The sequence below is a fragment of the Lonchura striata genome, chromosome 25 (genome assembly GCF_050655825.1).
Source record: "Lonchura striata isolate lonStrDom1 chromosome 25, ASM5065582v1, whole genome shotgun sequence".
Taxonomy (NCBI): domain Eukaryota; kingdom Metazoa; phylum Chordata; class Aves; order Passeriformes; family Estrildidae; genus Lonchura; species Lonchura striata.
In genome coordinates, this window is record NC_140727.1 from 5,738,240 (window position 1) to 5,751,051 (window position 12,812).

Below are 12,812 nucleotides of genomic sequence, written 5' to 3' on the forward strand. Positions count from 1 at the left end.
GATGGACCCCACACCAAAGTTGTCCCCACCTCAAACTTGTGCTGCCCTGATAGACCCAAGGGAGCCCTACAAACTGACATCAGGAACCTGGACTGCTGAGTTTTCTTTCCCAGGGAAAATGGAAAAAGGTTGTGCCCAGGGGCCCCTGGCCCTGACTGCAAAAAATCCTTATATCGAAGGATGGACCCTACACCGAAGTTGTCCCCACCTCAAAATTGTGCTGCCCTGATAGACCCAAGGGAGCCCTACAAACTGACATCAGGAACCTGGACTGCTGAGTTTTCTTTCCCAGGGAAAATGGAAAAAGGATGTGCCCAGGGGCCCCTGGCCCTGACTGCAAAAAATCCTTATATCGAAGGATGGACCCCACACCAAAGTTGTCCCCACCTCAAACTTGTGCTGCCCTGATAGACCCAAGGGAGCCCTACAAACTGACATCAGGAACTTGGACTGCTGAGTTTTCTTTCCCAGGGAAAATGGAAAAAGGATGTGCCCAGGGGCCCGCGGCCCTGGGCTGGGCCTGACTGCAAAGAATCCTTATATCGAAGGATGGACCCCACACCGAAGTTGTCCCCACCTCAAACTTGTGCTGCCCTGATAGACCCAAGGGAGCCCTACAAACTGACATCAGGAACCTGGACTGCTGAGTTTTCTTTCCCAGGGAAAATGGAAAAAGGTTGTGCCCAGGGGCCCCTGGCCCTGACTGCAAAAAATCCTTATATCGAAGGATGGACCCCACACCAAAGTTGTCCCCACCTCAAACTTGTGCTGCCCTGATAGACCCAAGGGAGCCCTACAAACTGACATCAGGAACCTGGACTGCTGAGTTTTCTTTCCCAGGGAAAATGGAAAAAGGATGTGCCCAGGGGCCCCCGGCCCAGGGCTGGGCCTGACTGCAAAGAATCCTTATATCGAAGGATGCACCCCACACCGAAGTTGTCCCCACCTAAAAATTGTGCTGCCCTGAGAGACCCAAGGGAGCCCTACAAACTGACATCAGGAACCTGGACTGCTGAGTTTTCTTTCCCAGGGAAAATGGCCAAAGGATGTGCCCAGGGGCCTCTGGCACTGGGCTGGGCCCTGACTGCAAAAAATCCTTATATCAAAGGATGGACCCCACACCGAAGTTGTCCCCACCTCAAACTTGTGCTGCCCTGATAGACCCAAGGGAGCCCTACAAACTGACATCAGGAACCTGGACTGCTGAGTTTTCTTTCCCAGGGAAAATGGAAAAAGGATGTGCCCAGGGGCCCCTGGCCCTGACTGCAAAGAATCCTTATATCGAAGGATGGACCCCACACCGAAGTTGTCCCCACCTCAAACTTGTGCTGCCCTGATAGACCCAAGGGAGCCCTACAAACTGACATCAGGAACCTGGACTGCTGAGTTTTCTTTCCCAGGGAAAATGGAAAAAGGATGTGCCCAGGGGCCCCTGGCCCTGGGCTGGGACCTCACTACAAAGAATCGTTATATCGAAGGATGGACCCCACACCGAAGTTGTCCCCACCTCAAACTTGTGCTGCCCTGATAGACCCAAGGGAGCCCTACAAACTGACATCAGGAACCTGGACTGCTGAGTTTTCTTTCCCAGGGAAAATGGAAAAAGGATGTGCCCAGGGGCCCCTGGCCCTGGGCTGGGACCTCACTGCAAAGAATCCTTATATCGAAGGATGGACCCCACACCGAAGTTCTCCCCACCTCAAAATTGTGCTGCCCTGATAGACCTAAGGGAGCCCTACAAACTGACATCAGGAACCTGGACTGCTGAGTTTTCTTTCCCAGGGAAAATGGAAAAAGGATGTGCCCAGGGGCCCCTGGCCCTGACTGCAAAGGATCCTTATATCGAAGAATGGACCCCACACCGAAGTTGTCCCCACCTCAAACTTGTGCTGCCCTGAGAGACCCAAGGGAGCCCTACAAAGTGACATCAGGAACCTGGACTGCTGAGTTTTCTTTCCCAGGGAAAATGGAAAAAGGACGTGCCCAGGGGTCCCTGGCTCTGGGCTGGGACCTCACTGCAAAGAATCCTTATATCGAAGGATGGACCCCACACCGAAGTTGTCCCCACCTCAAACTTGTGCTGCCCTGATAGACCCAAGGGAGCCCTACAAACTGACATCAGGAACCTGGACTGCTGAGTTTTCTTTCCCAGGGAAAATGGAAAAAGGATGTGCCCAGGGGCCCCCGGCCCTGGGCTGGGCCTGACTGCAAAGAATCCTTATATCGAAGGATGGACCCCACACCGAAGTTGTCCCCACCTCAAACTTGTGCCGCCCTGATAGATCCAAGGGAGCCCTACAAACTGACTGCAGGAACCTGGACTGCTGAGTTTTCTTTCCCAGGGAAAATGGAAAAAGGATGTGCCCAGGGGCCCCTGGCCCTGACTGCAAAAAATCCTTATATCGAAGGATGGACCCCACACCGAAGTTGTCCCCACCTCAAACTTGTGCTGCCCTGATAGACCCAAGGGAGCCCTACAAACTGACATCAGGAACCTGGACTGCTGAGTTTTCTTTCCCAGGGAAAATGGAAAAAGGATGTGCCCAGGGGCCCCCAGCCCTGGGCTGGGCCTGACTGCAAAGAATCCTTATATCGAAGGATGGACCCTACACCGAAGTTGTCCCCACCTCAAAATTGTGCTGCCCTGATAGACCCAAGGGAGCCCTACAAACTGACATCAGGAACCTGGACTGCTGAGTTTTCTTTCCCAGGGAAAATGGAAAAAGGATGTGCCCAGGGGCCCCTGGCCCTGACTGCAAAAAATCCTTATATCGAAGGATGGACCCCACACCGAAGTTGTCCCCACCTCAAACTTGTGCTGCCCTGATAGACCCAAGGGAGCCCTACAAACTGACATCAGGAACCTGGACTGCTGAGTTTTCTTTCCCAGGGAAAATGGAAAAAGGATGTGCCCAGGGGCCCGCGGCCCTGGGCTGGGCCTGACTGCAAAGAATCCTTATATCGAAGGATGGACCCCACACCAAAGTTGTCCCCACCTCAAACTTGTGCTGCCCTGATAGACCCAAGGGAGCCCTACAAACTGACATCAGGAACCTGGACTGCTGAGTTTTCTTTCCCAGGGAAAATGGAAAAAGGTTGTGCCCAGGGGCCCCTGGCCCTGACTGCAAAAAATCCTTATATCGAAGGATGGACCCCACACCAAAGTTGTCCCCACCTCAAACTTGTGCTGCCCTGATACACCCAAGGGAGCCCTACCAACTGACATCAGGAACCTGGACTGCTGAGTTTTCTTTCCCAGGGAAAATGGAAAAAGGATGTGCCCAGGGGCCCCTGGCCCTGGGCTGGGACCTCACTGCAAAGAATCCTTATATCGAAGGATGGAGCCCACACCGAAGTTGTCCCCACCTCAAACTTGTGCTGCCCTGATAGACCCAAGGGAGCCCTACAAATTGACATCAGGAACCTGGACTGCTGAGTTTTCTTTCCCAGGGAAAATGGAAAAAGGATAGGCCCAGGGGCCCCTGGCCCTGACTGCAAAAAATCCTTATATCGAAGGATGGACCCCACACCGAAGTTGTCCCCACCTCAAACTTGTGCTGCCCTGATAGACCCAAGGGAGCCCTACAAACTGACATCAGGAACCTGGACTGCTGAGTTTTCTTTCCCAGGGAAAATGGAAAAAGGATGTGCCCAGGGGCCCCTGGCCCTGACTGCAAAAAATCCTTATATCGAAGGATGGACCCCACACCGAAGTTGTCCCCACCTCAAACTTGTGCTGCCCTGATAGACCCAAGGGAGCCCTACAAACTGACATCAGGAACCTGGACTGCTGAGTTTTCTTTCCCAGGGAAAATGGAAAAAGGATGTGCCCAGGGGCCGCCGGCCCAGGGCTGGGCCTGACTGCAAAAAATCCTTATATCGAAGGATGCACCCCACACCGAAGTTGTCCCCACCTAAAAATTGTGCTGCCCTGAGAGACCCAAGGGAGCCCTACAAACTGACATCAGGAACCTGGACTGCTGAGTTTTCTTTCCCAGGGAAAATGGCCAAAGGATGTGCCCAGGGGCCTCTGGCACAGGGCTGGGCCCTGACTGCAAAAAATCCTTATATCAAAGGATGGACCCCACACCGAAGTTGTCCCCACCTCAAACTTGTGCTGCCCTGATAGACCCAAGGGAGCCCTACAAACTGACATCAGGAACCTGGACTGCTGAGTTTTCTTTCCCAGGGAAAATGGAAAAAGGATGTGCCCAGGGGCCCCTGGCCCTGGGCTGGGACCTCACTACAAAGAATCGTTATATCGAAGGATGGACCCCACACCGAAGTTGTCCCCACCTCAAACTTGTGCTGCCCTGATAGACCCAAGGGAACCCTACAAACTGACATCAGGAACCTGGACTGCTGAGTTTTCTTTCCCAGGGAAAATGGAAAAAGGTTGTGCCCAGAGGCCCCTGGCCCTGACTGCAAAAAATCCTTATATCGAAGGATGGACCCCACACCGAAGTTGTCCCCACCTCAAACTTGTGCTGCACTGATAGACCCAAGGGAGCCCTACAAACTGACATCAGGAACCTGGACTGCTGAGTTTTCTTTCCCAGGGAAAACTGCCAAAGGATGTGCCCAGGGGCCCCTGGCCCTGACTGCAAAGAATCCTTATATCGAAGGATGGACCCCACACCGAAGTTGTCCCCACCTCAAACTTGTGCTGCCCTGATAGACCCAAGGGAGCCCTACAAACTGACATCAGGAACCTGGACTGCTGAGTTTTCTTTCCCAGGGAAAATGGAAAAAGGATGTGCCGAGGGGCCCCTGGCCCTGACTGCAAAAAATCCTTATATCGAAGGATGGACCCCACACCAAAGTTGTCCCCACCTCAAACTTGTGCTGCCCTGATAGACCCAAGGCAGCCCTACAAACTGACATCAGGAACCTGGACTGCTGAGTTTTCTTTCCCAGGGAAAATGGAAAAAGGATGTGCCCAGGGGCCCCTGGCCCTGACTGCAAAGAATCCTTATATCGAAGGATGGACCCCACACCAAAGTTGTCCCCATCTCAAAATTGTGCTGCCCTGATAGACCCAAGGGAGCCCTACAAACTGACATCAGGAACCTGGACTGCTGAGTTTTCTTTCCCAGGGAAAACTGCCAAAGGTTGTGCCCGGGGGCCCCTGGCCCTGGGCTGTGACCTCACTGCAAAGAATCCATATATCGAAGGATGGACCCCACACCGAAGTTGTCCCACCTCAAACTTGTGCTGCCCTGATACACCCAAGGGAGCCCTACAAACTGACATCAGGAACCTGGACTGCTGAGTTTTCTTTCCCAGGGAAAATGGAAAAAGCTTGTGCCCAGGGGCCCCTGACCCTGGGCTGGGGCCTCACTGCAAAGAACCCATATATCGAAGGATGGACCCCACACCGAAGTTGTCCCCACCTCAAACTTGTGCTGCCCTGATAGACCCAAGGGAGCCCTACAAACTGACATCAGGAACCTGGACTGCTGAGTTTTCTTTCCCAGGGAAAATGGAAAAAGGATGTGCCCAGGGGCCCCCGGCCCTGGGCTGGGCCCTGAATGCAAAGAATGCTTATATTGAAGGATGCACCGCACACCGAAGTTGTCCCCACCTCAAAATTGTGCTGCCCTGAGAGACCCAAGGGAGCCCTACAAACTGACATCAGGAACCTGGACTGCTGAGTTTTCTTTCCCAGGGAAAATGGAAAAAGGATGTGCCCAGGGGCCCCTGGCCCTGACTGCAAAGAATCCTTATATCGAAGGATGCACCCCACACCAAAGTTGTCCCCACCTCAAACTTGTGCTGCCCTGATAGACCCAAGGGAGCCCTACAAACTGACATCAGGAACCTGGACTGCTGAGTTTTCTTTCCCAGGGAAAATGGAAAAAGGATGTGCCCAGGGGCCTCTGGCACTGGGCGGGGCCCTGACTGCAAAAAATCCTTATATCGAAGGATGGACCCCACACCGAAGTTGTCCCCACCTCAAACTTGTGCTGCCCTGATAGACCCAAGGGAGCCCTACAAACTGACATCAGGAACCTGGACTGCTGAGTTTTCTTTCCCAGGGAAAATGGAAAAAGGTTGTGCCCAGAGGCCCCTGGCCCTGACTGCAAAAAATCCTTATATCGAAGGATGGACCCCACACCAAAGTTGTCCCCACCTCAAACTTCTGCTGCCCTGATACACCCAAGGGAGCCCTACAAACTGACATCAGGAACCTGGACTGCTGAGTTTTCTTTCCCAGGGAAAATGGAAAAAGGATGTGCCCAGGGGCCCCTGGCCCTGACTGCAAAGAATCCATATATCGAAGGATGGACCCCACACCAAAGTTGTCCCCACCTCAAACTTGTGCTGCCCTGATAGACCCAAGGGAGCCCTACAAACTGACATCAGGAACCTGGACTGCTGAGTTTTCTTTCCCAGGGAAAATGGAAAAAGGTTGTGCCCAGGGGCCCCTGGCCCTGACTGCAAAAAATCCTTATATCGAAGGATGGACCCCACACCGAAGTTGTCCCCACCTCAAACTTGTGCTGCCCTGATAGACCCAAGGCAGCCCTACAAACTGACATCAGGAACCTGGACTGCTGAGTTTTCTTTCCCAGGGAAAATGGAAAAAGGATGTGCCCAGGGGCCCCTGGCCCTGACTGCAAAAAATCCTTATATCGAAGGATGGACCCCACACCAAAGTTGTCCCCACCTCAAACTTGTGCTGCCCTGATAGACCCAAGGGAGCCCTACAAACTGACATCAGGAACCTGGACTGCTGAGTTTTCTTTCCCAGGGAAAACTGCCAAAGGATGTGCCCGGGGGCCCCTGGCCCTGGGCTGGGACCTCACTGCAAAGAATCCTTATATCGAAGGATGGACCCCACACCGAAGTTGTCCCCACCTCAAACTTGTGCTGCCCCGATAGACCCAAGGGAGCCCTACAAACCGACATCAGGAACCTGGACTGCTGAGTTTTCTTTCCCAGGGAAAATGGAAAAAGGATGTGCCCAGGGGCCCCTGGCCCTGACTGCAAAGAATCCTTATATCGAAGGATGGACCCCACACCGAAGTTGTCCCCACCTCAAACTTGTGCTGCCCTGATAGACCCAAGGGAGCCCTACAAACTGACATCAGGAACCTGGACTGCTGAGTTTTCTTTCCCAGGGAAAATGGCAAAAGGATGTGCCCAGGGGCCTCTGGCCCTGACTGCAAAAAATCCTTATATCGAAGGATGGAGCCCACACCGAAGTTGTCCCCACCTCAAACTTGTGCTGCCCTGATAGACCCAAGGGAGCCCTACAAACTGACATCAGGAACCTGGACTGCTGAGTTTTCTTTCCCAGGGAAAATGGAAAAAGGATGTGCCCAGGGGCCCCTGGCCCTGACTGCAAAGAATCCTTATATCAAAGGATGGACCCCACACCAAAGTGTTCTCCACCTCAAACTTGTGCTGACCTGATAGACCCAAGGGAGCCTTACAAACTGACATCAGGAACCTGGACTGCTGAGTTTTCTTTCCCAGGGAAAATGGAAAAAGGATGTGCCCAGGGGCCCCTGGCCCCGACTGCAAAAAATCCTTATATCGAAAGATGGACCCCACACCAAAGTTGTCCCCACGTCAAACTTGTGCTGCCCTGATAGACCCAAGGGAGCCCTACAAACTGACATCAGGAACCTGGACTGCTGAGTTTTCTTTCCCAGGGAAAATGGAAAAAGGATGTGCCCAGGGGCCTCTAGCCATGGGCTGGGGCCACACTGCAAAGAATCCTTATATCGAAGGATGGAGCCCACACCGAAGTTGTCCCCACCTCAAACTTGTGCTGCCCGGATACACCCAAGGGAACCCTACAAACTGACATCAGGAACCTGGACTGCTGAGTTTTCTTTCCCAGGGAAAATGGAAAAAGGATAGGCCCAGGGGCCCCTGGCCCTGACTGCAAAAAATCCTTATATCGAAGGATGGACCCCACACCGAAGTTGTCCCCACCTCAAACTTGTGCTGCCCTGATACACCCAAGGGAACCCTACAAACTGACATCAGGAACCTGGACTGCTGAGTTTTCTTTCCCAGGGAAAATGGAAAAAGGATGTTCCCAGGGGGCCCTGGCCCTGGGCCTCACTGCAAAAAATCCTTATATCGAAGGATTGACCCCACACCAAAGTTGTCCCCACCTCAAACTTGTGCTGCCCTGATAGACCCAAGGGAGCCCTACAAACTGACATCAGGAACCTGGACTGCTGAGTTTTCTTTCCCAGGGAAAATGGAAAAAGGATGTGCCCAGGGGCCCCTAGCACTGACTGCAAAAAATCCTTATATCGAAGGATGCACCCCACACCGAAGTTGTCCCCACCTCAAACTTGTGCTGCACTGATAGACCCAAGGGAGCCCTACAAACTGACATCAGGAACCTGGACTGCTGAGTTTTCTTTCCCAGGGAAAATGGAAAAAGGATGTGCCCAGGGGCCCCTGGCCCTGGGTTGGGCCCTGACTGCAAAGAATCCTTATATCGAAGGATGGACCCCACACCAAAGTTTTCCCCACCTCAAAATTGTGCTGCCCTGATAGACCCAAGGGAGCCCTACAAACTGACATCAGGAACCTGGACTGCTGAGTTTTCTTTCCCAGGGAAAATGGAAAAAGGATGTGCCCAGGGGCCCCTGGCCCTGACTGCAAAGAATCCTTATATCGAAGGATGGACCCCACACCAAAGTTGTCCCCACCTCAAACTTGTGCTGCCCTGATACACCCAAGGGAACCCTACAAACTGACATCAGGAACCTGGACTGCTGAGTTTTCTTTCCCAGGGAAAATGGAAAAAGGATAGGCCCAGGGGCCCCTGGCCCTGACTGCAAAAAATCCTTATATCGAAGGATGGAGCCCACACCGAAGTTGTCCCCACCTCAAACTTGTGCTGCCCTGATACACCCAAGGGAACCCTACAAACTGACATCAGGAACCTGGACTGCTGAGTTTTCTTTCCCAGGGAAAATGGAAAAAGGATGTGCCCAGGGGCCCCTGGCCCTGGGTTGGGCCCTGACTGCAAAGAATCCTTATATCGAAGGATGGACCACACACCAAAGTTTTCCCCACCTCAAAATTGTGCTGCACTGATAGACCCAAGGGAGCCCTACAAAGTGACATCAGGAACCTGGACTGCTGAGTTTTCTTACCCAGGGAAAATGGAAAAAGGATGTGCCCAGGGGCCCCTGGTCCTTGACTGCAAAAAATCCTTATATCGAAGGATGGAGCCCACACCAAAGTTGTCCCCACCTCAAACTTGTGCTGCCCTGATAGACCCAAGGGAGCCCTACAAACTGACATCAGGAACCTGGACTGCTGAGTTTTCTTTCCCAGGGAAAATGGAAAAAGGATGTGCCCAGGGGCCCCTGGCCCTGACTGCAAAGAATCCTTATATCGAAGGATGGACCCCACACCAAAGTGTTCTCCACCTCAAACTTGTGCTGCCCTGATAGACCCAAGAGAGCCCTACAAACTGACATCAGGAACCTGGACTGCTGAGTTTTCTTTCCCAGGGAAAATGGAAAAAGGATGTGCTCAGGGGCCTCTGGCCCTGACTGCAAAAAATCCTTATATCGAAAGAGGGAGCCCACACCAAAGTTGTCCCCACCTCAAACTTGTGCTGCCCTGATAGACCCAAGGGAGCCCTACAAACTGACATCAGGAACCTGGACTGCTGAGTTTTCTTTCCCAGGGAAAATGGAAAAAGGATGTGCCCAGGGGCCTCTAGCCATGGCCTGGGGCCACACTGCAAAGAATCCTTATATCGAAGGATGGAGCCCACACCAAAGTTGTCCCCACCTCAAACTTGTGCTGCCCTGATAGACCCAAGGGAGCCCTACAAACTGACATCAGGAACCTGGACTGCTGAGTTTTCTTTCCCAGGGAAAATGGAAAAAGGATGTGCCCAGGGGCCCCTGGCCCTGACTGCAAAAAATCCTTATATCGAAGGATGGAGCCCACACCGAAGTTGTCCCCACCTCAAACTTGTGCTGCCCTGATAGACCTAAGGGAGCCCTACAAACTGACATCAGGAACCTGGACTGCTGAGTTTTCTTTCCCAGGGAAAATGGAAAAAGGATGTGCCCAGGGGCCCCTGGCCCTGACTGCAAAAAATCCTTATATCGAAAGATGGAGCCCACACCAAAGTTGTCCCCACCTCAAACTTGTGCTGCCCTGATAGACCCAAGGGAGCCCTACAAACTGACATCAGGAACCTGGACTGCTGAGTTTTCTTTCCCAGGGAAAATGGAAAAAGGATGTGCCCAGGGGCCTCTAGCCATGGGCTGGGGCCACACTGCAAAGAATCCTTATATCGAAGGATGGAGCCCACACCGAAGTTGTCCCCACCTCAAACTTGTGCTGCCCTGATACAACCAAGGGAACCCTACAAACTGACATCAGGAACCTGGACTGCTGAGATTTCTTTCCCAGGGAAAATGGAAAAAGGATAGGCCCAGGGGCCCCTGGCCCTGACTGCAAAAAATCCTTATATCGAAGGATGGAGCCCACACCGAAGTTGTCCCCACCTCAAACTTGTGCTGCCCTGATACACCCAAGGGAACCCTACAAACTGACATCAGGAACCTGGACTGCTGAGTTTTCTTTCCCAGGGAAAATGGAAAAAGGATGTGCCCAGGGGTCCCTGGTCCTGGGCTGGGGCCTCACTACAAAGAATCCTTATATCGAAGGATGGAGCCCACACCGAAGTTGTCCCCACCTCAAACTTGTGCTGCCCTGATAGACCCAAGGGAGCCCTACAAACTGACATCAGGAACCTGGACTGCTGAGTTTTCTTTCCCAGGGAAAATGGAAAAAGGATGTGCCCAGGGGCCCCTGGCCCTGACTGCAAAGAATCCTTATATCGAAGGATGGAGCCCACACCGAAGTTGTCCCCACCTCAAACTTGTGCTGCCCTGATAGACCCAAGGGAGCCCTACAAACTGACATCAGGAACCTGGACTGCTGAGTTTTCTTTCCCAGGGAAAATGGAAAAAGGATGTGCCCAGGGGCCTCTAGCTATGGGCTGGGGCCACACTGCAAAGAATCCTTATATCGAAGGATGGAGCCCACACCGAAGTTGTCCCCACCTCAAACTGGTGCTGCCCTGATACACCCAAGGGAACCCTACAAACTGACATCAGGAACCTGGACTGCTGAGTTTTCTTTCCCAGGGAAAATGGAAAAAGGATGTGCCCAGGGGCCCCTGGCCCTGACTGCAAAGGATCCTTATATCGAAGGATGGACCCCACACCGAAGTTGTCCCCACCTCAAACTTGTGCTGCCCTGATACACCCAAGGGAACCCTACAAACTGACATCAGGAACCTGGACTGCTGAGTTTTCTTTCCCAGGGAAAATGGAAAAAGGATGTGCCCAGGGGTCCCTGGTCCTGGGCTGGGGCCTCACTACAAAAAATCCTTATATCGAAGGATGGAGCCCACACCGAAGTTGTCCCCACCTCAAACTTGTGCTGCCCTGATAGACCCAAGGGAGCCCTACAAACTGACATCAGGAACCTGGACTGCTGAGTTTTCTTTCCCAGGGAAAATGGAAAAAGGATGTGCCCAGGGGCCCCTGGCCTGACTGCAAAAAATCCTTATATCGAAAGATGGAGCCCACACCAAAGTTGTCCCCACCTCAAACTTGTGCTGCCCTGATAGACCCAAGGGAGCCCTACCAACTGACATCAGGAACCTGGACTGCTGAGTTTTCTTTCCCAGGGAAAATGGAAAAAGGATGTGCCCAGGGGCCTCTAGCCATGGGCTGGGGCCAGACTGCAAAGAATCCTTATATCGAAGGATGGACCCCACACCAAAGTGTTTTCCACCACAAACTTGTGCTGCCCTGATAGACCCAAGGGAGCCCTACAAACTGACATCAGGAACCTGGACTGCTGAGTTTTCTTTCCCAGGGAAAATGGAAAAAGGATAGGCCCAGGGGCCCCTGGCCCTGACTGCAAAAAATCCTTATATCGAAGGATGGACCCCACACCGAAGTTGTCCCCACCTCAAACTTGTGCTGCCCTGATACACCCAAGGGAACCCTACAAACTGACATCAGGAACCTGGACTGCTGAGTTTTCTTTCCCAGGGAAAATGGAAAAAGGATATGCCCAGGGGTCCCTGGTCCTGGGCTGGGGCCTCACTACAAAAAATCCTTATATCGAAGGATGGAGCCCACACCGAAGTTGTCCCCACCTCAAACTTGTGCTGCCCTGATAGACCCAAGGGAGCCCTACAAACTGACATCAGGAACCTGGACTGCTGAGTTTTCTTTCCCAGGGAAAATGGAAAAAGGATGTGCCCAGGGGCCTCTAGCCATGGGCTGGGGCCAGACTGCAAAGAATCCTTATATCGAAGGATGGAGCCCACACCGAAGTTGTCCCCACCTCAAACTTGTGCTGCCCTGATACACCCAAGGGAACCCTACAAACTGACATCAGGAACCTGGACTGCTGAGTTTTCTTTCCCAGGGAAAATGGAAAAAGGATGTGCCCAGGGGCCCCTGGCCCTGACTGCAAAGGATCCTTATATCGAAGGATGGACCCCACACCAAAGTGTTCTCCACCACAAACTTGTGCCGCCCTGATAGACCCAAGGGAGCCCTACAAAGTGACATCAGGAACCTGGACTGCTGAGTTTTCTTTCCCAGGGATAATGGAAAAAGGTTGTGCCCAGGGGCCCCTGGCCCTGACTGCAAAAAATCCTTATATCGAAGGATGGAGCCCACACCGAAGTTGTCCCCACCTCAAACTTGTGCTGCCCTGATAGACCCAAGGGAGCCCTACAAACTGACATCAGGAACCTGGACTGCTGAGTTTTCTTTCCCAGG